General features: G+C 41.4%; 1 long non-coding RNA gene across 1 annotated transcript; it reads left to right on the forward strand.

Moving 5' to 3' along the window:
• Positions 1-1,602: 1,602 nt before the first annotated feature.
• On the forward strand, positions 1,603-17,980 carry LOC127615251 (uncharacterized). Its single transcript, XR_007966862.1, has 3 exons — positions 1,603-1,679; positions 12,157-12,347; positions 14,914-17,980. It is a non-coding gene; the product is annotated as an uncharacterized LOC127615251 (long non-coding RNA).
• The last annotated feature ends 6,463 nt before the right edge of the window (positions 17,981-24,443 follow it).

Here is a 24,443-nt window from a genome sequence, read left to right on the forward strand (position 1 = left end):
CACTTTTAATAATAATAACGTCATTCATTAAAACTTATTAATGTGGTCAAATAAACTTCTACATGAATTAGCTTTTATTAATTTAAAAAAGCATATATTCAGAAGATATGAATGTTCAGAAAGTGCATCTAGTCCAGGCACACCTGTTACACATGCACATGAAGAATGACATACGATACAAAGTTATCCATATCGAAAATTCTGCTTTTGCAAAAAGTCGCAACACAGAAATTTTTTAAAGATCATTTCATCTCCACAGTAGTACATGTGTCTATAAGTCCACCGAACAAATACTGTGGTAAATTTGCTCAATTTTATTTGATCAATTCGCCGCACACAATATAGAATTATCTGCATTTAGACATTTAAAGTCGACTTAAAATGTATCTGCATCCAGATGATCTTGTTTAAAATATATAAGATATAAAAAATAAAATGGAGTGAATTCAACACACCGGTTTGTCATTTCCGCAGCTATTTTTAAAATACCGTTAGTAATAAACGTAATTTGAAGCTTCGTGACGGCGTTACGTTTATGAGCTGTCAAAAAGTATACATATAATTAACAGCTTCAGCACAAATACACATCTGACTCTCTCTCTCTCTCTCTCTCTCTCTCTCTCTCTCTCTCTCTCTCTCTCTCTCTCTCTCTCTCTCTCTCCCCCCCCCCCCCCTCCCTAAAACTCATACAGGGAAGGTCTCACCACGAAGTTCTCTTTTGGTGGCCCACGTCAGCTGCAGGCCTGTATGCACAGCACATGCTTGCCATTGAGTGCAGTGAGATATTTGATTCAACCGTGCTCGTGCTCGGCGCTGAAATTGAGATCAACAGGCAAGATTAAGTGTCCTTTGCCACATAAAACAACCTCCTGCGGCGCCGGTGAATAGCATCTGTAAAAAGGGGCCTGATTGTGGGACAGAGCCGCTTGAATGTGATGCTCTAACTTCTCTGCCTCCAATCTGGCTCTCCATTGTTTCTCTCGACGTAGTGGGGAGCCTCCCATCTTGTTAGATAAGATAGGTTAGTTGTCATCCACATGAATTAACAAGCCCCTATCTCCTCCTCGGCGCTCAAACCCAAGGCCGAGGGGACGTTTGAGCTCCAAACGGAGAAATTTCGGCAACCCCCCCCCCCCCCCCCCGCCTGTGCGCCAAGCAAGCCCCATACAAAAATGATCGTCCCTCAGCACCCGCACGCAGGGCCTGCAAGTGCGCTTTTATTCTCCAGACCCCACTTCACGCACCGCACTTTAAACAGAGTGATCTGCGAATAAACAAGGGCAGTAAACAATGGAGTGGAGACTATGCCCATGTATAGTAAGAGTACACACAAGCATCCACTCACATACACCAATCAAATTGCACTCAATGTAAACTCCAAATAGGACGCCGCAGCTCTGTAAATTTACACAGACATTAAAATTGTCACTATTCATTTTAGACATCTCACACTAAGCGGATTTTTTTTATAGCACACTGATCAATATCTCTGTAAAATAATCATTTTTAACTAGCGGGGCAGTGAAATCTTTGCTTTGTGCTAAAGTCAACAGTGACTGAGTTTGAGCTCAAATAAATGCCGCGATGTCTGGAGCCCTTTGCAGAAGGCACAAGGCAAAGCTTCTACAATGGGCTCCTGCATGCGTGGCTTAACTGCAACCATCGGCTGCATTGCACAGGTACGGTCACTTTTAAATAATCTCAACCTGCATGCTCAAAGAAGACAGATGCAATACATTGTGGAATACGTTGAGGAACGCGAGGAGTGTTTGTCGCACTTGGCTGCCGCTGGTAGCGGAGGGTGAGAACTTGAATTCTATGCAAAGGAGACGTGTTGGGTCTCAGAACAGAGTGGCGCAAGACTGGAGGCACTGCAGCTTGTTGTACTTATGAGATGGAGAACGATTGCTTCTCCATAGGTACCAAAAAAAACCAAATCAGTAAATAACGAATAATCTAATCTGTAAATTAAATGTTAACATACGCACCAGTTTTTACATTTCCGGCGATTTTTCATTATGGGCTGTAAAATTGCTGAAGCATTGTTAGTGTGCTTACCGTTTTAAAGATATGAAATTTGGCCATAATAAATATATTCTGTGTATATATATATATATCAATGTTAACTTTCTCATTTATTATTTTAGTTACTATATTGACATTATTCTTATATTGTTGCTCTGCGTTTTCAAAATTGCATGAATATATTGTAAAATTTTAATAGAGGGTCACAAATATTTTATATACACACACACACACGCACACGTACTGTATTAACACAATATGAACCCAACCCAGCAACAATAACAACAACAATAATAATAATAATAATAATAATAATAATAATAATAATAATAATAATAATAATAATAATAATAATAATCACGCTCACTCTGTAATGTTTTTTTAGTGAATAAATCTCAATTCTTATAGTGCAGGGTAGGAGAGGGAGAGGGGAATGGCCTTTTTGGAAATTTGAAGGAAAAAAAGGAAACGGTCACAGCACACGTGGCTCATGCACCTTTCTCAGAAACGGGTTGTTATAGCAACTACTAAATAAAGCCTGGTCTAGTCTGTTGATCCCTTTACTCCCCTAACCTGATTTAGCTGGAATTCCCATGCATTTGCATATTCCTTGATTACGGCTATACTCCCACACGAACCATTCAGAATGACGTGTCGGGCTTTTATTGATGGGAGAAAAACGAGAATGATGAAATAACCTCGAGTTGTCTTCACAGACTAATATGATGTCTTGAGCTCTCAGCATCCGATCGGTCATTGCTTGCTGCACAACTCTAAAGTGAGACATTCTCCCTGCAGCGATGCATTTCAATGCCTGAGCGACTTCATTAAATGACCCAGTACAGTGGAAGCCTTTTACGCACCCACCCATGGGTGTTAACTGAATGCTGCAATGCCAGAAAATAACAGTGCATCATTAAAAAAAATTTTTTTTTGAGGAATCAGAAATTTTAAAAGGTGCATGAGCAGTCCGATATGGGAAGTCGGGATTCATATCACAAGGATGCCCGTCAGAGTCCATCTTAACGCAAGCCTACGAATTGACTGTGATTTAATATGGATAAATAGTGTTTCATAAAGCAGCGGTTCGGCCGCACCTTAAAGTCTCAAAGCGCCGCAGCTTGGAACACCCAAGTAGATCTGTTTCCATGGCAACAGCGATACACCGGTCCAACAAGCTGTAATTCTGTCTCGGTCTTTTGGAGGGGCGGGACCAACTTGGCCAATTTAACTCCTCTTTCATCAGAGATACTTCTAATCCCATATTTTAGCAAGGCAAACTGTCTTCCCTCACTACATTAAAAGACGCCACCAAGTCAGAACTCCAAGCCACCCAGCAGGCGGCCTGTCTCTGTCCGCACAACGCCGTCTGTGCATCTGATTGGAAATGCATTAACCCTGCACTCAACCGGGAATGAATTATTCCGTTATTAACACTTTTTGTCGGAAACGTGTGTGATTTGCAGGGGGTGATTATTATTCTCATATTCACGGGAGCAGATGGCATGGGGTGGGGGAGTGGTATGCACGTCCCCTTCACCTTAATGATGACTGCACAACCCCCCCCCCCCCTTTCGCCACGTGAGAATGCATAGGAAGAACACATGACAGAAAGTGTATTGTGCTCATAAGCATATCTGTTGAACAAGTGTGTTCCTTCAATTTTTTTAATCCTCCCTTTTGGCCAGATTTCTATATATTTGTATGTATGCATCTATCTATCTATCTATCTATCTATCTATCTATCTATCTATCTATCTATCTATCTATCTATCTATCTATCTATCTATCTATCTATCTATCTATCTATCTATCTATCTATCTATCTATCTATCTATCTATCTATCTATCTATCTATCTATCTATCTATCTATCTATCTATCTATCTATCTATCTATCTATCTATCTATCTATCTATCTATCTATCTATCTATCTATCTATCTATCTATCTATCTATCTATCTATCTATCTATCTATCTATCTATCTACCTATCTATCTATCTATCTATCTATCTATCTATCTATCTATCTATCTATCTATCTATCTATCTATCTATCTATCTATCTATCTATCTATCTATCTATCTATCTATCTATCTATCTATCTATCTATCTATCTATCTATCTATCTATCTATCTATCTATATAGCTGGATGAACACAATCTGCTACTGCTACCAGGAAATAATGAACATCTAACATAAATAATAATAAAAACAAGAAGTTGGACACAGGCATGTTATATATATATATATATATATATATATATATATATATATATATATATATATATATATATATATATATATATATATATATATATATATATATATATATATATATATATATATATATATATATATATATATATATATATATATGCTTGTTCGGAACGCATATTGTGAACAAAAACATAAATACAGTACATTGTAACATTTTCAAATTTTCTATTTTGTATATAAATGAATATCTGAGCATATAATAATGCTGTTGAAAAACCCTAGGCCTATTTCACATAGAATATGTCCAGATAATCCCACTGTGCAAAATTAAAAACAAATACCAACAAGTCCCATGATAAACTGGCAATTAGAATTGATTTAACAAGATTAACTGCAGAACATATTCCTATTTCACATATTTATGCAAATAGTTTGGAATAACATCAGGCCGAACCTGTCATATTTGTAAACTAAGCAAAACATTTCAAAGAGTAATTAAGATTAAAAACAGTCTTAAATTGTAAAAGTACTTCAGTTATTAAGGAAGTTTAATGTAAAATCCAGCCATATGCTAATTTTAACCGCACCTGGGGCACATTTCAAACTGCTCATACAGTGAGTTGTACATTTTAATTAAATAATGCAGTAAATCTACCTATGGCGCATATCATTTCTTGTTGTGCCCAAAAATATTATTTCCCTTCTCGTATTTACCTTTATTCCATTTTAAAACATGGCATACAACAAGAAGCACATTGCTCCATCTTCACAGTTAAACTCCTCTCATCTCTAAAGGTAAAGCCTGATTGGGTGGACTTCTAAATTCAATAAAATCGACAGGGGTGGCATTTATTTTGAAAATCGAGACATATGAGGGTCATCTTGTGGATGTGTTTGGATGGCGGTGTGCGTCTGCGTGTGTGTGTGTGTTTTTGAAAGGCAGACAGGGTGAAAGAGAGTGAGCGAGAGAGACAGGGCGAGAATGCGGCTGCTGACTGTGATGTGTCTGCGTGTCTTCTGACATGACTCTGTGACATTCCAGTGTGGGACTCCTTCATGTCGGGGTGATGGGATGTGTGATAGAGAGAGAGAGAGAGAGAGAGAGAGAGAGAGAGAGAGAGAGAGAGAGAGAGAGAGAGAGAGAAGGACGAGCGAACGAGCGAGAGAGGTCCATCAACAATGGCCATTGAGTACTGGGGGAGGCGGCAGCTGGTGGGACACACAGTGACCTACAGGCGGTCTATTGAGGCCAGGATGGGGCGCCTTACTCTGCCCTGGTGCTTTTATGTGCCTGGAAATGGATGGATGGTCAGTGTTTATCCTTGTGAAATATTGCAACATGCAAATCGTATCTGTCCCTTTTCAAAAACATGGAATGGCTCAGTGGATGAACCACGCACAAGGATGGGCCTGGAATGGATGGTTAAATATGAGGGGCGGTTAGGAGTTGTTTTTTTGGGGGTGGGGTCTTTCCTTGGACATTTCCCAGAAGGCCTCATGCCTGCTTTTCAGATCAAACCTTGTGGGCAAAGCTAACGTGAAATTCTATCAGCGAGCTTTGCCTATTCGTCCTGCCAAGGTTTTTTGAGATTCTCCTCCAACCATGCTAATGGATATTTGGGGCTTTTGGAAATAGCACAGCATCATATCCCCTTTCCTCGCAGTATGGCCCATTCAGCCCCTCATCGCCATAACGCGGCTCCTAAACCCGTTGCAAAATCCCTCCACATCTCCATCAGCTCGAGTTGCAGGAAGTAAAGGCAGCGCTTTGCCAGCCAATCACAACGAAGGACACCCAACTCATTAAAAGTTAATGAAACCTATAAACGTAGTGCGCCAGCGATTCATTTAAACCCCCAATCCAATCTCCTCTTCCAACAAAGGCAAACAAGCCCGCGTGCCCCCTGTGCCGTCCTCGGAATAACAAACTACGGAATATTTTGTCCTGCATATGTTCTCCTATGCAGACGTGCACTGTGATAGGCTATCTGACAATGGGGCTTGTCCACTTTAGTGAATAGCAGATTGATGTTCTGCAGGGCGGGGGGTTTGGGGGTGGGGGGGATTCTGTAATCTGGGGCCGACTTGAATTTAATGCCTTTACTTTATAGCACACAGCTTGTCAGGAGTGGAGGTGATATGTCATTTCAACATTCATGAGAATCAATGACATTCAAGTCACGTGCTCATTTTCATACCTTACGCGTAGGGGCGGGGGGCATTCCCCGCATTATGTTCTTGTCAGACTATACGGCAATCTGCGCCCCACCAAGGCCAAATGTGGACATATAGTCCTTTCTCCAAAACACTCCCACCTCGTCTATGTCAATTTAATAACAACGAATCAACAGCAATAAAGTGCCACTTTACAAGTGTGCAAATCCAAAGTGGGGAGCGCTACCCTCCCTCCCTTTGTCTTTAAGAGCTCCGTCTCATAGTGGTTTCCTCGAGGGACGCAAATTAAATTCCTGACATGTATAAGCGCCGCTGTCAGCTCTCTAATGAATTCCCATACCCGATCTGGAATCAAATGAATCCCTAATTTAATCCTGTATAAATGGCTGCGTTATTTATAATGGAAAAGAGGACGCTCAGAAGAAGGATCGAGGAAAGCTGGGAGGTGTCTATAGGGCTGTTGAGCAGATTATAAGGAGTGATGAGGCCTGCATGTTCCTCCCACTGCAGAGTAGTCCCCTGATACACACTATTAACCCTCGCCTGCTTGACGCTGACAGAAGCATCGTCGTGTTTGTCACTTAATATCCTCTCAGATTAAGGAGTCAACTGCCAGATTTAATGGCGGGAGCCTGGATACTCTTATCTTTAAGTGGCCGACGGAAAGATAATGAAAGGTGTACCTCATGGAACGACGTCTTTGCGGTTGCAGTTCAACGAGCGGCGCATTCGGACTTGCTCCAACACGCCGACGCACGAGGTCAAGACATTACAAACAGTCGTGTTTATGTATGCGAGCAAATAGTGCAGGAGCATTTGCTTGATATGTAAAGCGTTCTCTTAAAGAGAAGTTTCGGGAATCACTTCATGTCGGGGGTTGGCGTCAAAAGGCAATAGGCCCAAATCGTTGCGATGCTTTTACCGCGCAAATACGCAATATTGGTCCCCGACGCTGTCAGAGGCATTTGGGTAAAGAAAAGCAATTTCCAGATGGCGTCGTCGGCCTCAGTTATTGACGTGTGGCGCTGAGGGCTGGAACTGCCCGGCACTTTCTCCTTTGTTGGTTTTGGCCTCTTCACATAAGAGCCAACAGAGAATGACAACACATGTAGCCATGCCAACATCATGATGTTTTATCTCAGCACAGGATCAGTTGTGTATTTGACACGCGTATGATTGATTCGAATGTGTCAGAAGGGCCCAGTTGTGTGAATCTCACCCAAATGAGGGTGCGATGTTTTCAGATTAAATCAGGTAAGTTACTTGTACAACCCCGCAATGTATTGTATACTATGTATACGTTATTAAGTCAGCGGTTGAGCACGACAGACGGTTCGTAAGACAGTTTGGCAGTTCCGAGGACAGTTTGGAGCCTTAAAAACCTGCTCCACCAAATGTCTGAACAGCTATGCTTTATTGAGGCATCTGTAAGATGACTCACTCCCTTGCCAAGCTTGGCTCGCGCACCTAGCATCGTGACGAGGGATTGAAAATACGCACGCACACACAAAAGTTTGTTGTTTGCGTTCATTCCGCCAAATCGCGACAGCCGCGCTGCGGCCCATCATTGGTCGCAGAATTGCACCATCACCATCACTAAACACACCATTTGTGTTGCACAAAGTTATCATGTATGTATCCAAACCTGCATTGGTTGGCGAGTACGGAAGGCAACGGTGGAAGAGGGGCGGGGGCGGCGGCTGCGGGTTTGAGTGTGTGTGTGTGTGTGTGTGTGGGGGGGTCTGCATAATGTGCTAGGAAACATTTTATCGAACATTTGGTGATAAAAACGCCGGCGTCAGCCTCGAGGCTTAAAGCAATTAATTCAGGATCCTGACATAAACTCTCCAATCCTTTGACAGCTTGGAGCTGAAATAAAAATGCTAGTTCTCCTGGGAACGCCAGGAGATAGCTGGCTCTTTTCTGGACTGTTTGCTCACTGGCCCTGAGAGGCAATCTTCCCCAGTCAGAATGAAATGCAAGGACACAAACAATGTACCGGCGAGAGAATGGGAGATGGGGAATGAACAGTTTGGACTATTTGCTTAGCAGAAGGGCAGCCACAATGGCCGGCCCATGGCTTTCCCATGCATCAAGCCTCTTAGTCTTAGGCCTCCCTTTGTTGCCTGCCTTCTTCTTACTCGGCCAGATAAGAAACCAGCTGCCTGATACTTTTAATTCCCGTTAAACGGCATACTGTACGGTCATTTGTCCGTCAACAGCCTCTAATTGGACGGGTTATCGTATCTGGCTTCACCTTTGCCGTGACAATGGCTGACCCCTCTTCCTTTCTTAGCACAAGTCAAGCACTGACTTGTGAGAATGATTCTCGAGAGGAGGTCTTCGAGTATGCCCAAAACTCAAGACAGAGCATCTTCAGGGAACAACAAAATGAGCGTAACTTAAAAGAAAGCGTCCTGACCACAATATCATTTTTATGACCCAAAGAGAAGAGTTGGCAAACAGAACAAGGCTCGCGCCACTGGATCCTTATTGCACTCTTTTGTTTTGTCCTGTTGTTTTCTGTTTGCGTATACATTAACCACGTCTCTCCCGCTTGTGTATTCGCTCTCCCAACACGTAACCTCGTCCACTTTTTTTCCTTGTTGCGTATGCCGGTTGGGAATAAAATAACACCGATAAATTAGACTTCAAGCCAAGCAACCAACAAATAAACAACAACAAAGAGAGAGTGGCGGTCTGTCGGCGGAGGATCAATTCACATAAGATGAAGGAGCATATTCATGCATGTGAGTAGACACTTGCCTAAATACACACACACACACACACACACACACAGGCCCATCCCCCTCTGTAAAGGTTGCGGTGTCAAGGACCCCCTGGGTGGTCAGCCTGGGGATGATTTTTACACAATATGATGTTGTGAAGAAAAAACAAAAAGCAGAAAAGTGATTCCCTGGACAGTGTCACCATTATGACAAGGTTTTATTTGAATTATTTTGTATTAAATGAAACACTACACTGACCACACAACACCAATAAACACATGATATAATATATTGTGATTAAAAACACAAAGTAGATCAACACAAAATAATTATATTTACCAAAAATAAATAGGACCCACTCATAAAAACACATTAGAAATAATATAAGTACAGTTACAGTAATTTCAAAGACTAAAAGACTCACTAGTGAAACAATACACTTGACTTTAGATGTCAATTCATTTTTTTTTTGCACATTTCAACATTTTTTGTTGTTTGACCAAATATTTTCTCCCGTTTCTGCTATGTAATTTGCTGCAGTTAGTTGACGCACATTTTCGATGCAGATGGAGCTCGATATTTTTCTCGGCTCTTATTCACTTCCCAATGTTTTACTGAAAAGCTCTTAATGCATCGAATGACATTTCAAAGAGCCAGTGACTGTGCAAACCTCCAAGACTGCGCCAAGAGAAGAAAAGCCATCAGAGGACTGCAAATAATAAACGGGAGGGGGGGGGGGGGGAAAGTTGCTTTTGCATTTTACTGCACATGCAGGAAATGCAGTGCGGCATCTCCTCGTGAGCACGTCGGGTGCTCCGTGTTCACATCCTGGTTTGGTGTACGTCATACCTTAGTTATGACAAGCTAAATCGCCGTCTTTTATTTTTTATTTTTTTGCATGTGAGAGCCGGGCTCCTTGTGGGGTGGTGCTCTCAGCGTCACGCTCCGCCAGCACTGAAATAAAGCTCTGTTCGAGGCATTTCAACACCGCTTAAGGTTGTCCACGGCCGTGTAATTTATGAGTTAAGAGGACTCGCTTTGTAAGTTCACCGAGACCTGCAATCTTCCAGTTTCACAGTCAAGAGAAAAGAGGCGTGAGTGAGTCACGTCGGAAACTTACAACGCTCTTCCAATTACCGCAAACAGTGGAGCCCCAGTGATACCTGCACACACACACACACACTGGTGGAGTGTGTGGATTTGTGGCGAAACGTTGACGCGATATCATGTGACCTGTGGCCGAACACCTTCACATGAGCTTTTGTCACCTGTGGGTCAGCGGGGATACGGCCCGAGCTATTGGCTTCATGTTCTCTGTGGGTGGTCACACGGTCAGACAGCCGCGCGGAACAACGCCGTGGCAACCCAAAGCTTTTTTTTTCACACTCGAAAATCCACTTCTAATATTGTCTGAACGTAAATCCATCATGAAATACTCCGCCAAATGTGTCTATATTAAGAAAATAATGTTTAATGTTTGATCCACGTCTCAAGATATTCATCTCAAATATGCTATTTGGTGTTTTGATTGATCATGTCTCTTCTTGAAAAATTGGCACACGCCTTACACATTTGTAGTGAGCCACACAATATTTACATTTATATTATAATCCGTGTGTTCTGTTTTGGCCTATGGGTGGTTCCATAGTTGCGTTTTACTGCTAAGTCATCTAATAAGCCCTACCTGAATACCTTCATATAATTGTGCTGTATATCATGAAATTACAATATTTAATTTCGCCATTCGAAATATACATTTAAAAAGATTGAGCAGAAATGTCAATTCGAAGTGTGAAATTCGAATAGAATAATGAATAAAGTACATTAATGAATTAGAAATGGCACATGTTGGTTCTTATTTCAGACCACTTATTTAATAAACATGTAAAATATAAAGATCAATAAACATCCAATAACAAATTCTTATTTGGCACCATAAAAAGCAGGGAACCAGACCCTATTTATTGTGTGGAAAAATACAATTTTATTTCCCGAACACACAAAAAAACGTGCAATAAACCATTTCTGTACAATACATTTCATTTCCGAACACACAGAGAAAACATAATCACACAACATTTTTGGAACATGTTTTACTCATGAAAACCAGACGACTGTATTTGACCCCAAAAAAATCTGCAGCAAAAAAATCTGATAAGGATCGAACCTAAAATCAACAACGACAAAATCAACAGCAAATAAAATACGGCATTGAAACAGAAATTATGTGTAACCCCCGGCCCCAAAAAATAAGTCTGAAGTAAAATTTGATCAGCTGCAAAAAATATGACGATGATAATAATAATAATAATCATCATCATCATCATCAATGTAATAACGATGTTATTATTACAAAATGCTGCATTCATCACCACAATTGATTAACTGTTCCAAACACAATAACTATCTCCTCTCCCTGCTAATAAGAACAAACATTTTTTTTCAATGAAACCACTTGAAGGACAAATATTGAGAACAGTAATTTGTTTTTTTCCCCTTTCTTCCAGCTCAGTCAGACATGGCTGCATGTGCCTCGGTGCCAATGTGTGAATGTCAACACCCTGTAAACACCTTTGACACACATGCTTGAATGTGACGGGCGAGTTCACGAAACATTCCCAATAAAGGTTGACCACTCATCCATGCAGCGGGATGCACGCACCCGTCACCGACTCTGCTCCCGCATCCCGGACATACGTTTTTTAAGCTTGATAGATTTCCATTTCTGCTTTAGATATACGCCTCATGTATAAAAGATAGAAACAATATACGATAGGAATTCATGAGCTAAATTCACGACGAAAAAAAAGCCCCACGAATTTAAAATGAGGTGGAACGACACTCTTTAAGGAATTGAGAATTTGGGAGTCTAATTCCAGCCCGGTTGCTTATCTCTGCACCCAGACTATTTGAGTGTTTTGAGATGCGGACTCCCCCAGGACGGATCCAAAGCGTTCGGAGCGGAAAGCTGGAATTTATCCGGAGCCTGTGTCTCTGTCAAACAGGGCTCCGCTGACTCAAGTGATCCCCCCCGCGGGCCGAGCTCAGCAGAGGAGTGAAGAGGGGGAACCTCGCGTGCAAGGGAAGAGCAACACGCCGATGCGTGCACGGCGGGCACTCGACCACAAACACACTCCGAGGCTCACACAATATCCCTCTCACTCGTGGGTTGTGACCGGCCCATGGCATTGGCCAGGTATGTCAACTATGTTTGCAGAGCCATCCATCACGCGCGTACCTTCCCTCTCGAAACAGGAACTGTTGTTTGAAGCATACACTTGTTAAGCCCATCCTTTGACTCGACTCGGCCTAATTTATTTCCTCATAGCCCGCGGCAGAATTTATTATCGCCTATAGGTTTTGTTCTCCATTTTGCTGTCACGCCGAGCATGTGTTGTTAGAAACATAAGGGCGCTTGTTACCAAGAGTTACAGTTTGGTCACACTAGTGACCCTTATCGTCCGTGATCAGGGTTAGCAAATAAATATTCGGCAGTCAGTGAGTGCAGTCGAGCTGCTTGGAAGCGGAGACAAGATTGACGCTTGTGCGAGGCTCGAGCGTGACGATCGGAGATATTCTCAAAATGAAGAGAACCCCAAAACCACTCCCACAATATGCTCCTGCGGGGTGAGGCCAAAGCAAAGGCCAACTCATTCTTTTTTTTTTTGTTTGGGAATAATGATAAAGATGCAAATGCAAGAATTTAGATCAATTAAAAACACATTTTCATGAATTTGCCTTTTGATAATGCACAACTACAAATAATAGAACAATGATGAAGATGCAGAAAGAAGTCGACTGGTCCAAATTGAGTGTTTTTGGTCCTTCCGTTTTACCTTCTAACTCATATTAATAAATAGTGAACGGAATGTGAAGATTCGCGTTGGTTGTGACGAATTAATTATTGATTAATTAATGCTTTGTACAAATGCGGCAAAATGGAGAGCATCGTAAGTGTTGATTCAGTCTGAATTTGTTTTTTGTCTTGACGCCACAAACTAACAAAAAACTCAGCATCTGTCTGCCCATTGAGACACTGGCATGGAAAAAGGAGGTCAGAACATTTAGAGCCATTATCTCATCCCTAAAGTTAAAAATAAAAGTTTTGATTAACCCCATATTCAATCAAGGAAATGTTTATAATTCAGATGCTAATATTAATAGACCAAATGTCACATTGGTGTTTTAATTTCAATCTCAGAGGAGGATATTTGAATGTGTTAAACAAACAAACAAACAAAAAAAGGCAGATTAAAAGAGTAGTATAGCAGAAAAATGCAAATGCAAATTTTAATAAAACTGTATTTATTCATTTAGGGACAACGCTTCACGATATTATTTTTCTCCTTGGACATTCCAGTTCTAAACGGTCATTATAGAATTGCTAAAATAGCAAATCTAACGCCGATATGGACTTTGAATCAAAACATGAGATTGACACTGCAAAAGTGACCTGAAACGCTACAAAGATGCAACGAGGCAGCCATGTTTGTCAGATCAAAGTCAGGTAACCGAGTGAATTCTCCGAAACAAATCCTCCATTTGTCTTTGTCCTGTGCCAGTCGCAGGTATCGGCGAACGTTAATGATTGACTTAAGGCACACCAAGCATCCTGCTTTGAGTGGCCACGTTGTCACCACTAAATCCTTCCCACTATTCTGTCTGACTTTCATACAGTATGATTAGAACCGAGGGGGATTCGTGGTGGGCTCGAGACAAACTTTCAATAAATAACCGTTGGAATTTGGAGGCAGAAGGATGATAAGAGCGTCTCTGACCCTTTGAGTGCAGCTTTATAAAACTGTGGCTGTGTCAATCCTCTCCTAATCTCCCTTGGAGATAAATTTGGCCTCTTTCTTTCTGAAAAGTAAATTAATACCCCCACTATTTTCTTCTTTTTTTTTTTATATCTCCACCTTTTCCAGGGCGCCGTGTGATGAGCGTGAAATTAGACTTGGGCTCATTGACAGGACAAAATGGAGAGCAAACTGAGATTAGAGGATGTTAATTAATTGGTAGATTTCTGTTTATTACCTTCTGCCAATCATTGCAAGTCACGTATTCAGGCCCGGAAACTTCCAAATCATTTTATTTCTTCCTAATTTTTATGCAATTTTGGGGATTTATTGTAATAATGTCTTCTCATCTTTCTTAACCGGTACCTTGTGCCTGCTTCTATTTGAAAGGAGAGTCGCAAAGACAACAAAGTTTGATATGTATGCTCGTGTTAATGTTAACAGTACAGTTAAGGCCACAAATATGAACACAGTGGGAAAAAAAATTGAGTTAAGAGTATTTTTCTTTTTGCTGGGTATCAGACAAGAAGGTGGCCAAATACCGAAAGCTGTTTGTTAAGTGATATGAATACAACCTATTTGCTTTTTTTGGGGAAAAAAACGTTTTACAATATACTGTAGTTCAGTGCAAGAATTGTCATCCATCAGAAAACATGCCTAGCCAATCAACAGTAACGGTAAAAGGTAAAATGATATTTGATTATGCTCTATTGTGTATAAACCTTTGCCACTTGTCTGTTCCAGCTAACCGGTTATCATTAACCAAACGAAAACAACAATTTGGGCAGGGCTTGTATGTCTCTGGTCTTCAAAATGGCCCTTATCAATGTTTTGTTGACTGTTATTGCACAGACCACGTGAAAGATTTTCTTTCTCGCCTCAATCTGTCGTAAGCGCGCGCCGGAAAATGCCACCGAAAGTCATGTCAAAGGAAATGAGCCGACGTGCCCTTCCTGTCCTCCGCAGATGCCTTTTGGCCTCTCCTTCCTGCCCGCCGTCATCGCCGCGGATCCAGTGACCCGACAGCTCGGCCCAGTCGGCGTACTTGGCCATATCTGCATGCGACCTGTCTGCCATATGTAATATCAAAGCCTCTGTCAGCACCGAGCTCAATGGGAACAAAAGAGAGGCCTTCATTAATGATTAACTGTTCTAAAAGCCCCGGCTTTTGTATTCCCATGGTGCCGAGGCTATCTGGCCGCCATGTGACATGCTCGCAGCGTTTTTCGAGCAGATTGGGGAAAGCTAGTGAGCAAACACAGGTGCTTTGGAGCGGCGTTGGCGACGCTGTCAGGGACAACCACAAACAAGAGCAGCTATGCCTGGCTAAATGAATCCCGCCTGCCACCCCCCAGGACCCCCCCTCCCCGTCTCCCTGTCACTGGCTAACTTGTTTGCAAGGCCGCACAGCCTTCCTTATGGAGAGTAGCTGCAACCCCCCCCACCACAAAAGTCCAACGTCCACCGCAACTTCTCACACCCCTCCAAAGAAACAAACAAATAAAAGTGAGGACGGCCGACTGCTTCTTTGAGGTGATGGCATTTGCGGCTGGTCTTGACTAGTAGAAGAGCAAACAAATTAACGGTGTTCCAGTTTTCACTTTCCAAACCAAACTAAATGTCTTTTAGTTCAAGTGGGGCAATTCCACTGACCTCAGTGTCAACCGCTGTGTAAGGACTTGCACGCTCACGCACTTGAAATAACCAGAACGAAATTACACAGGGCTCGAGTACGACCGCACACACGGCGGGTGTATTAATACGCGGCAAAGTGACAGGTCACAAACAAATCTTCCTGAAATAGTACGCGCATTGATTTGGACCCCAACTTGAACTGAGAGCGTGCGGCAATTAACCTTTTCATCCAGACTGACTTGATTGTTCACCCCGACTGAGCTCCTGTGTCGCTCTTTACTTTGATAAGACAATCTGATGATAGGATGCCGTTATCTTAACACGGCTTTCCGGTTGGGAGACAAATGAACAATGTGTGATAACGGGAACAAAAGCTCACCTCTTATTGGCCCAACCGGCTTTCCGATGGAAAAATCACCAGCATGGAAAATTCACCATTTCATTTTCAATTTTCTTCCCAGGCCTTTTAAAAGCAGTCATACATTTATAATGTCTCTTGTTGCTGTTTAAATTTCGTGCTCAGTAATTAACCCGGCCTATAAAGCATTTATTGTCTGGAAAGATGATAAAAATGTACTTAGACAAACATTTGGAATAAACCGCAGAGGAAATGAAGTTGTAAACACAAGGAAGACCGATTTGCAATTAGATCACAAAGCGTCAGTAAAAACATAAAAAGAGGGGGTAAAATTGATGTTTTCGTATGTGGAGCAGAGAAAGAGGCATTTCCATTCTTTTCTGCAGATCACAATTCTCAATTCTCTCAAGCAATTGTAGTGCTAAAATGTAAAAAAAAAAAAAAGACAAAAATGACTGTGCTATATTCTCTTGAATCCAAAATCAACTCCATCAGTGTTGCGTGTGTTTCAATTTCCATTTTTGAGGTGACGTCACGCTTACTCGAATCTTCTTCAATCCATCCGTCTCTAGACCTGTCAGTTATTTGCATGATCATATTTCTCCTTAAGCGATTCAAAAAGGATTTGCCATGAGCAGAGATGTATTCAAAGAGGCTCAAGTCATTCCCCGTCCTGCTGGATTTATCCTCAACTGGCCGTGAGCGGAGTCCGATGAGAGGAGTTACAAAAGCCTCACTTTCAAGCTCCTTACTGTAATTGTAAATGCGAGGGCCCAACATCTCGAGAGGGATTTCAGACATCTTTGTTACCTCCTCATTGGGCGCTGCTGAAGTCGTCCACGGGCCCGATTGTCTGGCCAAACTGGCCTCAGACCTCGACTCAATCAAAGGAAAGTTTGTCCTTAATGAGGGAAGACATGAAAGCTCGGCCACATGTTGAAAAGGCTCTTTTCATCTCGCCGCTCACAATGGAGAAATTTGAAAAGAGCAAAGTGTGCTTTCAGCTGCGATACACGGCATCAAGCCCTTGTCTTTTGACACCGAGAAAGAAGCAATATTCCTCTCTATGGAGAAGGTACTTGATGAGTAATGGGGATGGGAACCTTTGTGTTGAACATGCTACCATGAGATCAAGGAGGAGAGCGAGTCGACCACTGCCAGAGGTAAAATGTATTGAAAAACACTGGGGAGCACAATATTTGTGAGTCAGGCCTGGCAGCTATTTTGAACAATTTTTCGGGGTGCAGAATCCCAAACAGATATCAGGTTTCTCTCATCAAGTTTTCTTTTTTCTTTAGCTATAGGATTCCTGTTTTCTTTAGAAAATATGACATCAATGGAGTAAAGAAATCACTCAGCGGACAAGCTTTGAAAACAAACACGAAAAAAAAACAGCATTAAAAAAATAGAACGTCCAATGGTATGCTAATGGTTACAAGGTTAAGAGAAAGACTAATCCTCTTAATTCCTCCTGTGCTAGCTTTCTATTTGCGGAAATTGATAGTACTGACCTGTTGGGAGCCGCACACACCGCGCACCAAACTGTCTCAATTGTTACCGCACAAACAAATTGCCACGTAGCTGGAGATAAGTCCAGTCGTAATCAGCTCTTCTTATTATAGATAATCGGTGGAATTTTGCTTTTCTGGAGGGTGTCATGATTCGTTTTTTTGTTTATATTAGGTTTGGTTGTGTTTCATGTTTTTCTGTCATGGCATTTTGTTTGTTAAGGACTGCCAAGCTGCCTAGTCTCTTGTCGGATTATTAACCTTGCTCGCTGTAATGCTTCAAGTGTTGTTTTCTGGACCTCTCTATGCTCTCCAGAGTCACTCTTGTTCTTTGTAGATTTTTGTTTGTAAGTATTGTTATTTTTCCACGTTGCTTTTGATCTTTGGCTTTGCGTTACTGGCTTCTTGACGTTTCGTTTGTTTATTCTTGGTGTTTCCAGTAGCTTGCCTTTTGCAAGCGCTTTTGTTTTTGCATTGCTTCTCCTGGCGCCTTGTGACCGCCGATTTCCGTTTGTACTTTGCCCGTGCGCTTTTCTGTTAATAAATATTTTTGTAATCACATTTTGTCTGAGCCTTCATTTCTGGAATCCAAAAGCATTATTCGAACCTGACAGATTTCACCCAATTTGTATTTATTTATTTTTAATGCAGAGAAGTGACTCAAGGAGGTGGGATTAGTGAAGTGAGGCAGCATTCGAATACTGCAAGCAGCATTGATTGTCCTCTCACCCAAAGCTAGCTGATAAAGTCAGCTCTCGTATAACTAAGAAAAAAGATAAATCAACATTAAAAAAAATGTATTTATTGACATTGTAACAAGTAGACTGAAATTGAAGGTTCAGTATCCAAGTTTTTGTAAAAAAAAACAACAACAACAACAACAAATAAGAAGAATGAATAGAGAGTACTACACGCTAAAACTCACATATTAAATGACAAAAGAGAATCCTGGTAGTAAATAAAGGTTCCAATGACCGCAAGAGGGAAAGGAAATTGATGGTCAGATGGTTTCACACCTTCATCCAGATTGGAAATTGAAACTTCCCAACTCTCCATTAGGGTTCTTAAGCACGGTTTGAAAAATGTTGGCATAATCATGGTGAACAGAGTTGAAAATGCGTCAATACCATCGAAATGAATCAAACTCTCTCGAGGTAATTTGTGGTGATACTTCTTAAGAAATCATCCCAACCCTCACATCAACTTGCCTGTTTTGTCTTACAAAGCGTGATGAAAACTAAATGGCAGTGCTGGAGTGGACAGATTACCCAGGAGCCGACCACATCGGTCATGGGTCAGCGCAGGGACGAACCTGTCCCCACACTTTGTTAAGTGAGTGGGCTGGAGCTATCCGCCCATTAGCCAGCCAGTCTGTCGACTTCTCGGAAAGTACTCATAAAACAAACGTCGTCTCCTGGTTTGACAGGCTGCCCCCCACCCCCCACGCCCCGCAAGGCTTTTATTAGCTTCTGAGGGCTAATTAGAGTAAATGAAACAGGATAACGGAATGAAAAGAAACATGCACTTATTGGGCCATTTCAGAGACAATAGATGGGCCTACACATGCACCACAATAGTTGTATGAAACCTTTTAGATAGTGAGCAGGTTTGACACGATCAGAGAGGCGTTGATTATTTCATATTGTGATTGTAGTTTGCAGTGGTGTCATCAAAATAAAATATGATGCCAGAGTCCCTCATGCCTAAATACGACAAACACAATAAAAAGGCTTTGTTGAAGGTTATTACAGAAAACATAAATCAAATAAAATAATTCAATTCAACCATTTTTGTTGTGAAATAGAGTAATTCCAACTATATTCGAAAAGATGTTAATTAAGTGCAACATTTTCTTATCAACATTGTCTCTCTGTCAATTAACATCATACATAAGCTTTTTGCATTAAATTAAATGTATTTAGTTTGGTAATCCTGTTCATAAAGAAGAAGGAAGGTCGAACAGTCATTTGGGAATTGTAGTTGACTTGACATCCAGTAAATCTGAAGGAAAAGAAACGATACGATTCCCGCTGGTCTCACCACATGATTGCTAAAGTTACGTAGTTTGTTACGTAAAGGGTTCGTAAGTACAGTTCAAACCGGGATTTGTTTTGGATATTTTACTAAACCGCAGTGTAAAATACAGATTCATCCATACAAAGGTAGGCAAATATGTAAACGTAAATATATAGCTACTAGAAATCCTACTGTGCAGAAAGTCATCATTACCACCAAGTTAACGAATAAATGTACAGACTGATAACGCACTTCACGCATCAACCTAAACCTCAACATGCGTATTAATTGCATATTCATTGACAAAGGAGGTGATGCAAACGGATCAAAATATACATGTCAGTTTGCTCGTTCCTGATTTACGATGGCATGAAATGTGCCAAGCATAAAGAGCAGAACATTCAGCAGTTCAATGAGTCCTTACCAGACAACGTATATACACCAATATAGATGATAGAGGAGGATTATATTGCACAATAGACATTTCATGTGGTATTTACGACAAACTGTATTGTTATATTACACAGCTCCTGCATGGAGAGTCTCTGTCGCTGACATGCACCAGTGCAGTCAATGAATGGGGTGATTATTGTCAAGAGCCTGTCAAATATCTACACTCACTCTTTTATTTCTCACCTGTTTCCTCTTTTTATATTATGATTTAAGAGGGCAATTTGCTTTGCTTCTTCCTTGACAATCGGGTTGTGTTGTTAGTGGTTCAGAACAGTGAAACACAATAAAGCAGAGTGCATGTGGCTTCACGTGCACTCTGCTGTATTATGATATGGACTCAAAAATTCTCCCGAAAAGAACACCAGTGGTGGACACTTTTCTTGCGGGTTGGTAGTGGAAAGGTCAATCGCCAGATGCGAGTCGGGAACTTTCATTTCAATCTGATTGTCGGGTTTGGCCATGTTTAGTGGTGCTCAGTGTGTGGCAGGCTTCGGGAAGCTTCAGCTGTCCAATGACGGTGCTACGCTGCAGAAAAACACAATGTACATTTTTTTGGGACTATGGCTGGCAACCAGTTCAGGGTGTACGGCCCCAAGACAGCTGGGATAGGCTCCAGCACGCCCGTTGAACCCATGTGAAGATAAGCAATTTCGATAATGGATGGATGGATTTCTCTAATTTTGTGTGGATATTGAAATTTAGCTAGCACGTAGGCAAGGCTCTTGTCACCCACCCCAGTACACATGCAGGCATGCACGCACACAATCCCTTCGTGACGTCTGCTAACTTAGACCACTTACCGTGCATTCATTTTCGGCCATAGAGCTATATGAGACAAAGGTGGTCCACTCAGGTAATGGAGCGACTCAGGTGGAAGACCTCTGGGCTGCCGTCGTCATGCGTGAGCTGCAGTCGATGACAGACGTACAGGCCAACACCTCACTTCAAGTTATAGACGTCCACCAACCTGCCGCAAATCCCAATACCCATTCTATTCACTCGATTGTCTCCCTGCCTACCTCTTTTATGAATACAGAACATTTCCCTGGTGTTTGGTGGCTTAAGTCAATATGAGCTATTGAACCGCAGCATATGAGTCAAAACATGAAGAGAAGGGGTTGGCCATGTCAGATGAGAAGACAACTTTATACTGGCAATTTGCAGACCAGGAAGTAAATAAAAAGGTAGTATACGAGAGTAGTGGGTTGTCAAGGCGGAGAGTGTCTGCATGTTGACCATAAAAATGCTGCAGTGTTAGTCCTGTCTGAACATCTATGAAAGAAAAAAACAATATGCCGCAATAATTTCTGTGTGAGTGGCTTCCATGCATGGATGTGTGCATTGCGTGTATGAGACAGCTGCCGCTTTTTGACTCTGACACACACACACACACACACACACACGCACGCACACACACACACACACACACACACACACACACACACACACACACAGGTAGCAGCTGGGCAGGCTCACCTGTCATATTAATAAAACCAGACAATCCCTTCCATCAGCAACACAACAGCAGCAGCAGCCAAAGCAGATAGAGGTATAGAACAAAAGAACAGAGGCACAGATGTGTGTGTGTGTGTGTGTGTGTGTGTGAGAGAGAGAGAGAGAGAGAGAGAGAGAGAGAGAGAGAGAGAGAGAGAGAGAGAGAGATGAGTCAGACAGAGAGGGCGGTTAAACGAGAGAAAATGAGTAATATAGGAGCAGACTTAACCCTGTGAGTTCTCACATTATTGATAGAACCACCGTAACTCCAAACTAAAGTAAGATATATATATATATATATATATATATATATATATATATATACATACACACAGTCTATCTATCTATCTATCTATATGTATACATATATTCCCAATCCCCTACTTTTTTACATTTGTTCTTCTTTTTTTTTTCAATGGAGGGCATAATAATGATACCTTAAGATTACCAAGGTGGACCAGTGGTTTGCATGTTGATCTCACAGTGCAGAGGTGATGGGTTCGATTACAGCTTCGGCCTTAATATCTGGAGTTTGCATGTTCTCCCCATGCCTGTGTAGGTTTTCTCCGGGTACTCCGGTTTCCTCCCACATTCCAAAAACATGCGTGGCAGACTGATTGAACACCCAAAATTGTCCCTAGGTGTGAGTGTGAGTGCGAATGGTTGTTCATCTCTGTGTGCCCTGCGATTGGCTGGCAACCGGTTCAGGGTGTCCCTCAACTCCTGTCCGAAGACAGAAGGGATAGGCTTCAGCACCCTCTGTGACCCTTTTGAGGATAAGCGGATCGGAAAATGCATGGATGGAAGGGTCGTAATTATGCGTATGAATTTTCACTCGTTGGACCCTATCCCCACATCGAGTAATAATCCGTTTTTATATTGATGCGTTAGTGTAGTAATTTGTTGGACATGGAAGTTGGTGAGAGGAGCATGCTGAATAAACTGCTATTCATCATGGACAGACACCCCCCTCATAACACAGGGGGGGGCTCTAAACATAGAGCCGAGATACATCACAGCACAGTAAAATTGCAGAATAAAACTTTTCATCTCATTTCAAAGAAAACTTTTTCTTGCCAAAAAGTTTTATTTTACAGGCCTGTAAAAAAAAAGCTTTTCTTTTCTTTGTCCTATCATGCTGCTGTAAATTTCTCGTGCAAGGGATCAATAAAGTCTTATCTTATCTCATTTTATGTTTATTTCTCTGGATGTCATTCTTGTAGAACTGCACTGCAACATTTGAGCATTTGGGAGGTGTTCACAATATATTTGCTTGAACATTGTAAAATGAGATAACCAAATGATCGCCACGATAATTTATGTTATTCGAGCTCTCTTAATGGTGCCCGTCAAAACAAATAATTATTGTATTTCGCTACTATTTCATAATGAAAAGGCTGATGTTTTGATGCAGTTAAGTTAATTTTATATTATTTATCTGGAATCAAATTGTGTATGTTTAATGTAAACTCTGTCAATTGATGAGTTCATTATTAGCAGCACTCTGACTGGAATAGGATCTCCTGTCATGAATGTTTTTTATTGAGTTTTTAATTGTTCTGGTTGTATTTAATTTTATTTATGATATGTCTTGTTTTCCTGTGTCTCTAGTTCATATCTTGTCAGCTCATTTGTTTCCTGCTGTTCTTGTCAGTCTTGTCCCTTGTGTCAACCAATCAGCTCCCTCGGCCGCTTGTGTCTCGTCCAGATGTACTTCGTTGTATTGTCAGGTTGCTCGCCTTCAGTTCCCTGTTTTCTGTCAGTCTTTGTCGGTTTATTGTTTCTGTTGCTGTCAGTTGTCAAAAGGGTCAGAGTGGGATTCATTTTCAACCCGAGGTTTTAAGGCCAACTTTGGTTGAGGTTTTAATGATACAGTGTATCAGTCTAAAATAGGATAAGAACAAGTATGAAAACATAAATAGTTAAAATGGGCAAAAGCACAAAAATAACCAATAGGCAAGTATAAATGTTGTAACAGCAGATAAGAAATGTTATACTTGACAGGTTTTAATAGAGTTGCAGTGTTATTCTTTGACTCATCTATTACTTTTTTTCTACTTTTGGTCTTACATTTTCATGAATTGATGACACCCGTAGTAGGCAAGTGCTCTATAATATAGACTGGTACCGGTCCGCAGGGCATTTGGTACCGGTCCGCACAGAAAGAACGTGCCTTAATTCCGTTTTACTGTATTTATTTCGGAATACGAAAGATGTTTTATTTTGAAAGATTACCAAATTCTCCATTACATCCGTCTGTGTCAAGCTTGACATACGTCTAACCCCGCTTCCCCGTCACGTGACCTATTACGCTTAAAACAAAACGCCGGAGCTCGCGAAATGAGTAAAAAAAAACTGCTGGAGATCGCAAATGACAGCGGCCTTAAAAGTACGTTCAAGACAACTGGAATCAAGTTATGGCTGAATACTCTGAGATCGCCACAATAGCACTGTTGCTATTTCTCATATCCTTCCTGTGTGAGGCGGGGGTTTTCTGCAGCAACGGCGACTAAAACAAAATTACGACGTAGACTGGACATAAACCAAACACTTGAGGTGTCATTGTCTCCTATTACGCCGAGATCACACCGTCTGGTTGCAGAAAATCAAGCTCGGGCTGTTGTGAGTCTTCATTTTCATGCACTTTGAATTTGCGTTGTTGCATCGTATTTTAAAGGCATTAAACATTACCATAGCGATCAGAGTGTTGCGGCCAGATTAGACCCTCCCTATGTTTATTATTATATTTCAAAAACACCACAGTTTTCATGCAGCTCATGCCATATTATTTTGTTGTATTATTTCCTCCGCACCTTAAATGCCGGTCACTGAAAAGATTGTCTGACATAAACCGGTCCGTGGGGCAAAAAAGGTCGCGGAACCCTGCTCTATATAATATAATGGCCTGCCGGGAACATTTGTTCAACAATCAGATGCTCAGAGATTTTGTTTCCTTGTGATTGTTTGACACTTTGAAATTTTAATTATTTATTTTTTTGGTGGTGGTGGTGGGGGGGGGGGTCTTGGTTAAT

Source organism: Hippocampus zosterae, chromosome 14 (assembly GCF_025434085.1).
Source record: "Hippocampus zosterae strain Florida chromosome 14, ASM2543408v3, whole genome shotgun sequence".
Lineage (NCBI taxonomy): Eukaryota > Metazoa > Chordata > Actinopteri > Syngnathiformes > Syngnathidae > Hippocampus > Hippocampus zosterae.